At 50.7% G+C, this 10090-nt stretch overlaps 1 protein-coding gene across 6 annotated transcripts in view; it reads left to right on the top strand.

Annotated features, from left to right (window-relative positions):
* The first annotated feature begins 355 nt into the window (after nucleotides 1-355).
* Slc38a1 (solute carrier family 38 member 1) overlaps nucleotides 356-10090 on the top strand; it is a 66240-nt gene continuing 56505 nt past the window's right edge. Inside the window, exons 1-2 of one of the 6 annotated variants that reach the window (XM_076556668.1) lie at nucleotides 376-835; nucleotides 1017-1103. The gene's annotated coding sequence lies outside the window, so the exon portion shown is untranslated. Of the gene's footprint in view, nucleotides 836-982; nucleotides 1109-2028; nucleotides 2159-10090 lie in introns of those variants that run through there. The other 5 variants (XM_015993206.3, XM_076556667.1, XM_076556666.1 and 2 more) reach the window with 5 other exon arrangements.

Genomic DNA, 10090 nt, shown 5'->3' with positions numbered 1-10090 from the left:
CAGACAAAGAGTGGGACAGGAAGAGGAACCCGAGACTGATGCCGCTTGCACCCTGTTCCCCTTCCCTGGCCCACCAAGGGTAGAGAGTCACGTGGCTGGGGCATCAGGGCCATTGGCGCAGACCCCTTGGGCCATTGTCACACCCAGCGCCCCAAGGGGTCCCCAGCGCTGCCCTAGGGGGGGACTGCAGGTGTCGCAGTGGGAGAGGGGAGGTGCCTTAGCCCGCTGGCTCGGGACACCAGGTTTCCAAAGGTGTCCCCGCGTCCCATAGCCCGCCAATGCCTCGGGGTCGCGGGGGCTACCCTCGCGCTGCGCCCTTCCCACAATGCAACTCCGCTCGCTGCGGCCCTGGCGTACCCCAAGAGACAGCCCCCTGCCACCGCCTGGGCGAGTGATCTGCTCCACCTCCAACCCCGAGGGTGCGGGTGCCGCAGCTGTGGCCCCAGCTGAGCCCCCGGGAGGGCGCGGGCAGGTGCTGGGCGGCGGCGGTGCAGCCTCGGCTTGCTGGGGCAGCATCTGCACGCTGCTCGCGCATCCGCTCGCACGGCACTTCCTGGATGCTCGGTCTCCGCCAGCTAGGGTCGCCGCGCTGTCCTCCAGCCTGGGAGAGAGGCACGAAGGTGCGGCGACCAGAGGCATGTGACCTGTGCACAGCTCTCCGCCGCAGGCAGCTCAGCTCGGAGGGCGCAGCTCAGCTCGGAGGGCGCACGGGCAGGGAGGGATGATGGTCTGAAAAGGCCGCGCTCCCGTCCCCAAACTGCAGAAGCGAAAGGGCGCCGCGCCCCGCGGTAGCCAATGAGTCAGGCTGGAGCCCCTCCGCGCCGGGCGTGTGGATGTAAGTGTGAGGCTGGCGGGCAGAGTGTGGGTGGGGGGGAACTCTGATGCAATCAGCCCCGGGAGGAGGAGAGCCAGGGAGAGCTCTGCCTGAAGGTCGCCCGCCACCCGGCCCTTCACCTTCCTCCCAAACCTCCTCCCCGCCCAGCCTTGCTGACGAGGGGCCACCTTTCCCTAGCCAGACCTTGACACAAAGGACATCTAACTGCGGGGGACAGCCTGGAAGGGCGGACACTTTGGCGGCGGCGCCTTTCCCTTTATTTCTCGAGGTAAGGTGCGTTCGGAGGGCAGTGGGAGCGGCGGCGTGGAGGGAAGGGGAGGCGGTAATGCGGACAGCCTCCATGTCTCGTGGACCTGGGCACAGAGCGCGGCGGTGCCTTCCTTTCTAGAAGGCAGAGTCCGGTGCCCTTCCCGGAACGCGGGGACCCCTGATGCTACCGTTGCGTGCCGTGGCTTACTTTTTGGACTTGTTTTCATGGTGGTGGAGTGTGGCACCGGATCTGGTTCCTTTTTCGAGGTTTAGGGACCAAGCATGCGATGCGAGGGACAGAAGGTACACCCGAGGAGTGAGTGAGTCCAGTCTACATCTCGGGCCTGGCAGGGCTGCCCCGCGCGGTAAACAGGTGCACGTTGGATGCACCTCCACGGGGCCCAGCCCCTGGCTCCGCTCGGATTAGTGGGAGGATGCTGGCAGTGACTCACTTTCCTCTCCCGCCCTGGAGGTTCTTTCCAGAATGAAGAGCCGGTGATAGGCTACTTCCTTTGCTAGAGCCGGGTCCACTGGGGCGGGAGAACAAAAGGCCACTGCTTGCGCAGGACCCGGAGCCTGGTGCCCCGGTCTCCCCTCCCCCGCACCTGGCCCCAAACGTTGCGGCAAAAGGCTTTAATCTGGCCGGCTCCACGCGGGGAGGAAAACGCTCCCAAGATCTCGTGCTGCTCGCCTTCACCCACCAGACAGCCCGGTTCTGGGCGCGGGGGTTCCTCCGCACCCCTTGTGAACAGCACGCGGTTCCCGGCGCATCGCCGGCGGCTGGGTTTTCTTGGCCCAACTGTGCTCGCGCTAGACCCGAGTGCATATGGCGGCAAAAGGAATTTCGCGGTAAGCGCGTCACGCCGCGGACTGCCTTTCACAAGCTGCCTCTGGCCGAGGAAGGTGGTGCTTACTCCAGCCCTTTGTGTCTCGCTCTGCGGCGTGGACCCGGGCTTTCGCTAGCCTGTTCCATCGGTGGAAAACACTCCGGCTTTGGGGGATCGCGTGCTATTCTCAGCCGGATAGACGGTGTTGTACGTGGAAGAGAGGAAACGACCCACTGCTTAGGAAACGGTATGCATTTCCAAGATCTGACACCTCCGCATGTTTCTTTTTTTTTTTTTTATAACTTAAAAAGAATATAATAGGGGGAAATAAATGTATGGTTTGCAGAACGCAGGGCCAGCAAGGCTGTAATTTGTCACCTTGATAAAAGAAACGGTGCTGCAACTCGTGCTTTTTCTGACGTCAGAAGGACAACGGAAATAAAACCTGAGCTGGCTGGCCTCATTGTCAAACAACTCACCCTATAGGAAACTGGCAAGTCTCGCCGCCGATCTGGTATGGCCTCGCGACCTCTGCCTTCAAATGACTTCAATGACTTTGCTGTTCAGTTACTTAAATTCTCAGTGTGTGGCTGTGTGGCTGAAAGCAACAGAGAGAAGCGGCCTAGTTTGATGGAGGTATTAATCTTAGCAGGGCTTTTTTTTTTTTTTTTTTTAAACCAGGTGCTGAATTTAGTGCATGCTGTGTTGCAGGCAGCCACTAATCAGATCAAGTTCCGTCTCCCTTGCCATGTCCATTCTCAACAGGAAACAGGCTATGGGTGAACGCATACAGAAATGCCAGGTGTTCAGGCCGTGAAGAAATGACAGGGGATCATGAGACCTGAGGATGCTTGAGACAGGGCGACCCATTAGGAGGGGTTGCGTGAGGGGTGACACGTGTCTTCCTGTCTTAATGAGGAGCGTGGATCCGCTATGGGAATAATTAGGGGAAGACTCTCAGAAGAAACAGTGCTTACGGTATCCGGGGTTGACTATAATTCAGCAAGATTAAGTAGACCTAAAGATACTTTAGGTCTTTGAACTTTGGTTGTCTATGGATAGTTTGACCGAGCTTCAGGAACTGAGACTATGATGAGAGGAGCCGTGGCATCTGCTTCCGAGCTCACTCACCCTTTCCTCCTCCAGTGCCAGGGATAGAGGGATTGCTTAATCAATTCTTACTGGATTGCGACCTTGGCCAGGCAGCTCACCCAGCCCTTTGTGATACTGTGGATCATCTCTCCTTTTCCGTAGCCTGTAACCTGTTTCTCTTCCTTGAAACATTGCAGTCTTCCTGTTCTGCTCTTCTTTTTACCACAGCCCCCACTTTTGAGCAGCAGCCGGGCCCTTGAGACGGCCCCCACTTGTCATCTGCAAATGTGCAAGCCCACCAAGTAGATTCTTGGGGTGTAGGAATTGTGCGATGGGAGGCGCCCTGAAGTGAGGACACGAGCATGCTTAGGAATGGGGGAGTCAGCTGAGGCAATGGAACAGCTGCCCAGCTGTTCCTGTCTGTACTAAATGCTGCTGCCCCAGCTCAGTCTGGGCACTTGCACGAGTCTTACATTTTCTTCTGTTTTTAAAATTGTTCCTGTTTTGTAAGGCCCTCCCTCTCCAGTGAGTTCCCACTTGCCTACAGATAAAATCTGAATTCCTTTGCCAGGTGCCCAGAACCGGCACCGTCTGACCCATCACCCCTTTGCATCTCTGCCAGATGACATCCCCCACCCCCTGCACGATGCAAATCCACCCTGCCCCCTGGTGCTTTTCTGCCTCGATGGCACTCTAGCTTCCAGACGAGAATGCCTACTGAAATCCTGTGTGTTTGTGACAGCCTAGCCCGGGTGCTATTTTTCTGCCCTTTAGAAGTGCTTAGTGACCACCTTCAGTGACATTTTCATAAGATCAGGGTGTCACTCTCATTAGATGGTAAGGCTTAGCGGCCTCGGGAACTTGGGGCAAATTGTTGAGTTTCTCTGCGCTTCAGGATTTCCACCCTCATTTATGAAATGAGGATGATGCCCGTGATAGTTATTGAGTTATCCTAGAGGTTTAATCAAGATGGCGGAGATGAGGTTACTCACACATTCTTATTTGTACGATTTGGTGGCTTGGTTATTGTTTTTCTGGTGATGATGGGTTTCAAGCCAGTCGTTAATGGCAGAGGAATTCAGTTACTGAGAAGCCAGCATGGCATGGGGGTGGGGTGGGGTGGTAGGTAGCGCAGTGAGAGACTCACTTCCCTCGAGGTTGAAGTAACCTGTGGGCAGCTCAGTCAACAGGTTGAGGCCTCGCTGTCCCCATCCAGAGTTGGGGAAGATACAGTGAGAGAGAACCAGCCGGGAGACTCTGTGGACAAGTCAAGACTATTGGGTCTAAGTTCACTGCCCTTGGAAGGTGCGGAGAACCATGTTAGTGCTTCTCTGCCCAGCTCCACAGTTGACTCAGCCTGTGTCTTTGAAACTCTACCAGTGCATGCATGGACTCCATCTCCAAAGACAGATCAGCCAGGAGAATGAAAAGTAAACAAAACCCCGAGGGGAGGGGCGAGTCTGTCGTGGTGTAGATTGAAAGCAGAACACACAAACTGAGCATCACAAGGGCGGCCAGGTTGCCTGGTGAAATCTTAGCAGTGTGAAGCTACGCGAGCTCGCCTGGCTTTTCCCTTTGATTTTTACTAAACCATCCAGTTGCTGACATCATGGGGCCCCGGCCTCAGGTTACAACGCGTGGCCTGTATTATTCCCAGGCCTGGAGGCCCTTCCAGCGAGACAGCCAGGATCACGTGAAGGTGTAATGTGAGGATCTCGGTTTCCATCCCTTGCAGTGACGGAGGAGACTGGAAAAGAAAAGGAAAGGGACAGACAGGTGGCCTGAGGTGTGGAAGGAAGAGGGGCTGATGGGAGAGGTCAGACCTGAGAAGAGTAGGCTTTAACTTGTCCTTGTTTTTCGTTGTGGTTGCAAACTGCTGAGTGCTGGTGGGCATAGTTTGTGTGAGTTGCACTTCTGAGATTATTTGGAGTTAATTGCTGGGTAAACATTAGGATGCCACTTCACACATGGATTTCTAGCATTCCTTTTAAAAAATGTCAGTGGATCTGGTGGCGCATGCCTCTCATTCCTGAACTCCAGAGGCAGAAGTAGGGGGATCTCTGTGAGTTCGAGGCCAGCCTGGCCTACATTGTGAGTTCTAGGCCAGCCAAGGCTATGCGATAAGACCGTCTCTCAAACTAAACAAACCCCTAAAGATCGGGTTTATTCCTGCTGCAGGTTGGACCTGAGTTAAGACTAGTGTTCTCCAATTCTGTGAGCATACGCTGTATTGTTCATCTCCCTTGCCTGCCTGGACACACTAGCTGTACTTGATCTTAGTCTTCTATCTCAGTCTGTGGATCTGAAGGCTGGCTTCCCGTTAGATCCCCCGTGAGAGCTCTTAAAATACACATGGTGTATTGGACCCATGGCGTTACAGACCCATGGTGTGGGCGGTCACTCTTTATCTCTGATCTTCTTTTTTTTTTTTTTTTAAGTCTCCTGGTTGGCTCTCTTGTCCAGCTAGAATGACAGCTACTAGTCTTGAGTTGGTGGTTGAGAAGCTGTATTCATAGGTCCATCTGCTTAGTTAAAGTTGATCTGTAAACAGCCAGATCAAACAGAGGGTGTGAGAACTGGGAGAGATCTTGAAAGAACATCAGTTCCTTCAACCTCCAGTGACCCATATAGAAAAAAGGAATTGTTCGCTTTCTGCACCATCGTGTGATTTTTTTTTTAGATTTAGCTTATTTAATTTTTTTTTAATTTAAGAAAACTCTTTTATTCATTTTACATACCAACCACAGATTCCCCTCTCATCCCTCTTCCTCCTCCCCCCCAGCCTCCCACCCCACCCCACTCTCCATCCCCTCCTCTGAAAGGGTAGGGCTTTTTGAATGGCCAGGTGTCTTGGGACTTTTTCGTCTTATCAAATTGAGGTACATATTTAAAGATATCTTTGTCGAAATGATCCACTTTTCATATGCTACTCTGTGGTGCTTTCAATCCCTCTACATTTGTGTTTTTCCTGGGGTGTTTTGTTAGGACTTGACGTCGGAGCTCAGCTGGGGGTTAAATACAGCTCAATTACTGCCCAGTGCTTCTAGTACCAGATTGGTCTGTGATCAGAAACGCCAACACACCAAAACACACGTATGCCGAGAGTAATGCTTTTCTTCAGTGTTCTAAGTTGTTTCCGACTCCATACGTTTTGTAGTAATTCTAGAAATCCATATAATTTTCACTTAATGGGAGTTTAAGTTGTATTACTGTTCACACCAATGTACTCACTGTTCTCATGAAGTTAAACTTCAAATGTTGATTTATTATATTGTTATTATTATTTTACAGTAGTGTAGAATCTGTTTTCCCACATCCAACGTTATATGTTGGCTTTACTTCCGGAGTTTGTATCGCAAGGAAATCAGTGCCATTTTGAAACCTGCAAATATGGGTATTAATTCACAGATAACATAGCTTGGGCATATTGAAAGCAGGAACTTGGGTGATACTGTGGGGACCTGAACACTCATGGGATGGAGCAGTAGGAAGGGGACTGGGACACCGCGGATAGGACAGAGTGCAGTGGGCAGTTATCACTGTGTCCCCAGTGACTGGCAGGGCTCGTTCTGGGTGAGCCTTCTGTGACACTGAGTTGGTTCTTCATCAGCATGCTGCCATTTTGAGCCAGATCCCATCCCCCTTTGCTGTGGAGGTTTAGAGCCATTTCCAGCCTGGTCTACTGGGAGTCTGCAATGACCCCTCATACGTGATAACTAGAAACGTCTCCAGACTTTGCCAAGTATCTCCTGATGGGCAAAGTTGCTCCTGCCTGAGACAGATAGCTTTGATACACTTTCTTTGGACTTTTTGAAACAACATAGACTCTCTTAACCATTCCAGCACAGTGGCAGGATATGATCAAAACACCTTCGATTATGCTGCGCTCAATGGTTTTAAATGTATTTTCGTACCTGTCCCATCCAGATTCAACATGAAGGAACAAGTTCATGAGGGTCAAGCAGCGCTGTCTGTGCCTCTTCACACTCTTGTTTTTATTTCTCTTTTCTGGAGAAATTGTGCTTGTTAGGATCACTGTGTGTCTGCAGATTTAGCTTAAAGAAAACTTCCATCGTCTTGAGTGTTAACAAATATCTACTATGCTATGTACCTATGATGTCTGTGTTACCTCTCCCCATCAAACTGAAATTGAAAAACAAAAACAAAAACAAAACATCATTGAAATATGAATCCTGATCTAAGCCGATGAGTAATCAGCTTAACGGTATGTGTGAATTCATCACCAATAAATAACCACAGGTTGGTCACTAGAGAAGCTTTTACAGAAGAGGTTGGCTTGACGTTCTTAGAAAAAGCAAACAACACAGCCTTGGAAGACAAGGTCCCGTTTGAGTTTGCACATGCGTGACGGCAAGTGGGGGGGTGGTGTGGACAGGGCCCAGTGGGAGCTGCCTGGGAGCAGTCTCACTGCAGGAATGCAGAGGCCCAGCACAGTGGAAGGGGAAGCAGGCAGAGGGCCAGGAGCAATGGGGCTTCCAATGCCAGGCTCCAGAAATCACGTCTGTACACATCTGGAACTGTCACGGTCCGCGGTGGGGGAAGAGAAAGATGCAAGGCAGATGTTTTCCAGAAGAATCCTTTTCTACAGCTAGGCGAGCGGAGGGCCCCAGAGTGGCGTGGAGGGAAGGTGGGAGAGAGGTAGCATCGTGCAACTATAAGGAATGGAGGGAAGGGATGGGACGTTTTGAAGGAAAGCTGGCCAGACGGACTTGGTGACTGATTCACTGGGGGGTCTTAAAGTGACACACACAGTTGCCGTGAAAAAGTGAAGAGGTTGGAAGTTTGACTGAGGACAGGTGATGTGTTCCGCGTCCATTCTGCCGTGGCTGTGTGGACAGCAAACATCTGTGTGCACAGGTCCAGCAGGCAGCCGGAGACTTAAAGAATTTATGGAAATTTCTGAGCAGGAAGGAGCTGACAGAGCCGCTCTCCTCCCCCAACCCACCCCTCTCTTTTTTACAGATTAAAAAACAAACCATGTTTTGTGTGGAGGGTCATGGTCACCATCAAGCAGAGTTTAGAAGGGAAATCTCATGTTACAGTATCGCAAAGGAATTCTAGTCTACAGTGAGAGACTGGGAAAGGAGACCTGAAAGATGCTTGTGGGATGGAACCTCACACTTGATAGGAGTTTGGAATGTGCAGAGCTGGAGGAGCGGGGCCAGAGAATGGCCCCTGCCCTCAGGGCAGGTGGGGGAAGGCAGCTGGTAAGCAACTAAAAAGCAGGCAAGAGGTCAGGAGTCAAAGAGAAAGAAGACCGAGGGAAGCCATCTGCCTTGATGAGGAAAGTCATTTTAGCTCGCCAGAACCAGGCAGGCTAGCAACTACGATGCATGGCTAAACCATGGCTCTTCTGACTGTGCCCACCAGCGTCTGTCAGCTTGCCTAGCTGTGGTCATCTGGGAAGAGGAAACTTAATTGAGAAAAGGCCTATGTAAGTTTGACCTACAGGCAAGTCTTTTTGCATTTTCTTGATTAATGATTGGTGTGGAAAGACTCAGTCACTCCTGGACAGGTAGTCCTGGGTTATATCAGAAAACAGGCTGAGGAAGCAGTGGAGAGCAAGCCAGTAAGTTCCTCTGTGACTTCTGCTCGGTGCCTGCCTCCAGGTTCCTGTCTTGACTTTCCTTCATGATGGACTGTGGTCAGGATATGCATGCTGAAATAAACCCTTTCCTCCCCAAGTTGCTTTTGGTCATGGTGTTTCATCACAGCAACAGAAACCCTAAGACAATAACTATATGAACAGGTAATGTTATATCATATGAGCAGGATAGTAGTGTATCTTCATTTCCTAGATGGGGAAGCTGAGGCAAGAGAACTTAACCTGGCATCACATAGTTCCTGTATGGTGGAGCAAGAATTTGATGGTCAAACATGGCGGCATTAGAGGATTAGGGGAGACGAGGGCAAGTATGTCAGAGGTAGTTGGAAGGAAAGAGCATCTCTGGACAGGTTACATGGCAGGTACCGTGTTCTGAGAGTGCGGGACAGAAGCCAGGAGGCCAGAGAGGATGGACGATACATGGTCCTATGAAGCACCAACGATTGGCGTTGGCCTGGTCTGGGACCTTAGACAAGAGGAAACAGCCTATTTCTGAGATGTGCAAGCTCTCACTCTTGGTCTCAAAGACCATTTTTATTGTTGCCCATCTCCCAAGGATCCCAAGTTTTAAAGATTTCGATGGTCAACATTAAACTTTTAATTGAAGTATCACATGTACCCTCATGCTTAGATATTTGTTTTGTTTACATCTAGAGTGTGCATGTGTGTGCACACGCAGTGCCAGGTGTGGTGCCATGGCATGCATTGGAGAGTCAGAGGACACCTTTGAGAGGAAGTTTTCTCCTTCCACTGTGTAGCTCCTGGGATCAGACTCAGGTCATTGGGCTTGGCAGCCAATCAATCTGTCTAGCCATCTTGCCTGCCCTAGATCTTTAAGTTTTTTTTTAAAGATTTGCTTTTATTGTTGAGTTATGTGTATTGTGTGTTTGGTGTGGGTAAGTGCATGTGTGAGTGCACTGTCCTGGGAATCCAGAAGAGGGTGTCGCATCCCTTGGAGCTGTGTCCCGATAGAGACCCTTGGATCTGAACTCAGAGCCTCTGCTAGAGTGGAAAAGGCTCTTAACTGCTGGGTCATCTCTTCAGCCCCAGATCTTTGTTTCTGTTTGCTTGTTTGTTTGTTGTTGTTTTGTTTGAGATTAAGCCTCACTGTGTAGCACTGGCTGGGCTCACTCACTGTGTAGACAAGCTGACTTGTAGCAGTCCTCTGCCTCCACAGGCCTCCCTGTGCTGAGATTACAAAGTGTGCCCCTATTCTGGGCTCATAATGACCAGATTCTGTGTTGCTGAGGTTGGCTGTCTACTGTGGGTTTTTTGTTTGTTTGTTTTATTTACCCAATGATATGTGACATTATTAACTACAAGCTTGGCTTATTACATTTAGATAGATAACCCAACTAAAAGATGGGATGTATATATATATATGTTATAATGTTATATAAGATGACATTATAGTTAACTTGTTTAGCCTATCTGAGGCCTTTTGAAATAGACCCATGTTAG

Source organism: Peromyscus maniculatus, chromosome 20 (genome assembly GCF_049852395.1).
Source record: "Peromyscus maniculatus bairdii isolate BWxNUB_F1_BW_parent chromosome 20, HU_Pman_BW_mat_3.1, whole genome shotgun sequence".
Classification (NCBI taxonomy): domain Eukaryota; kingdom Metazoa; phylum Chordata; class Mammalia; order Rodentia; family Cricetidae; genus Peromyscus; species Peromyscus maniculatus.
This window is presented reverse-complemented; position numbering and strand designations above follow the sequence as displayed.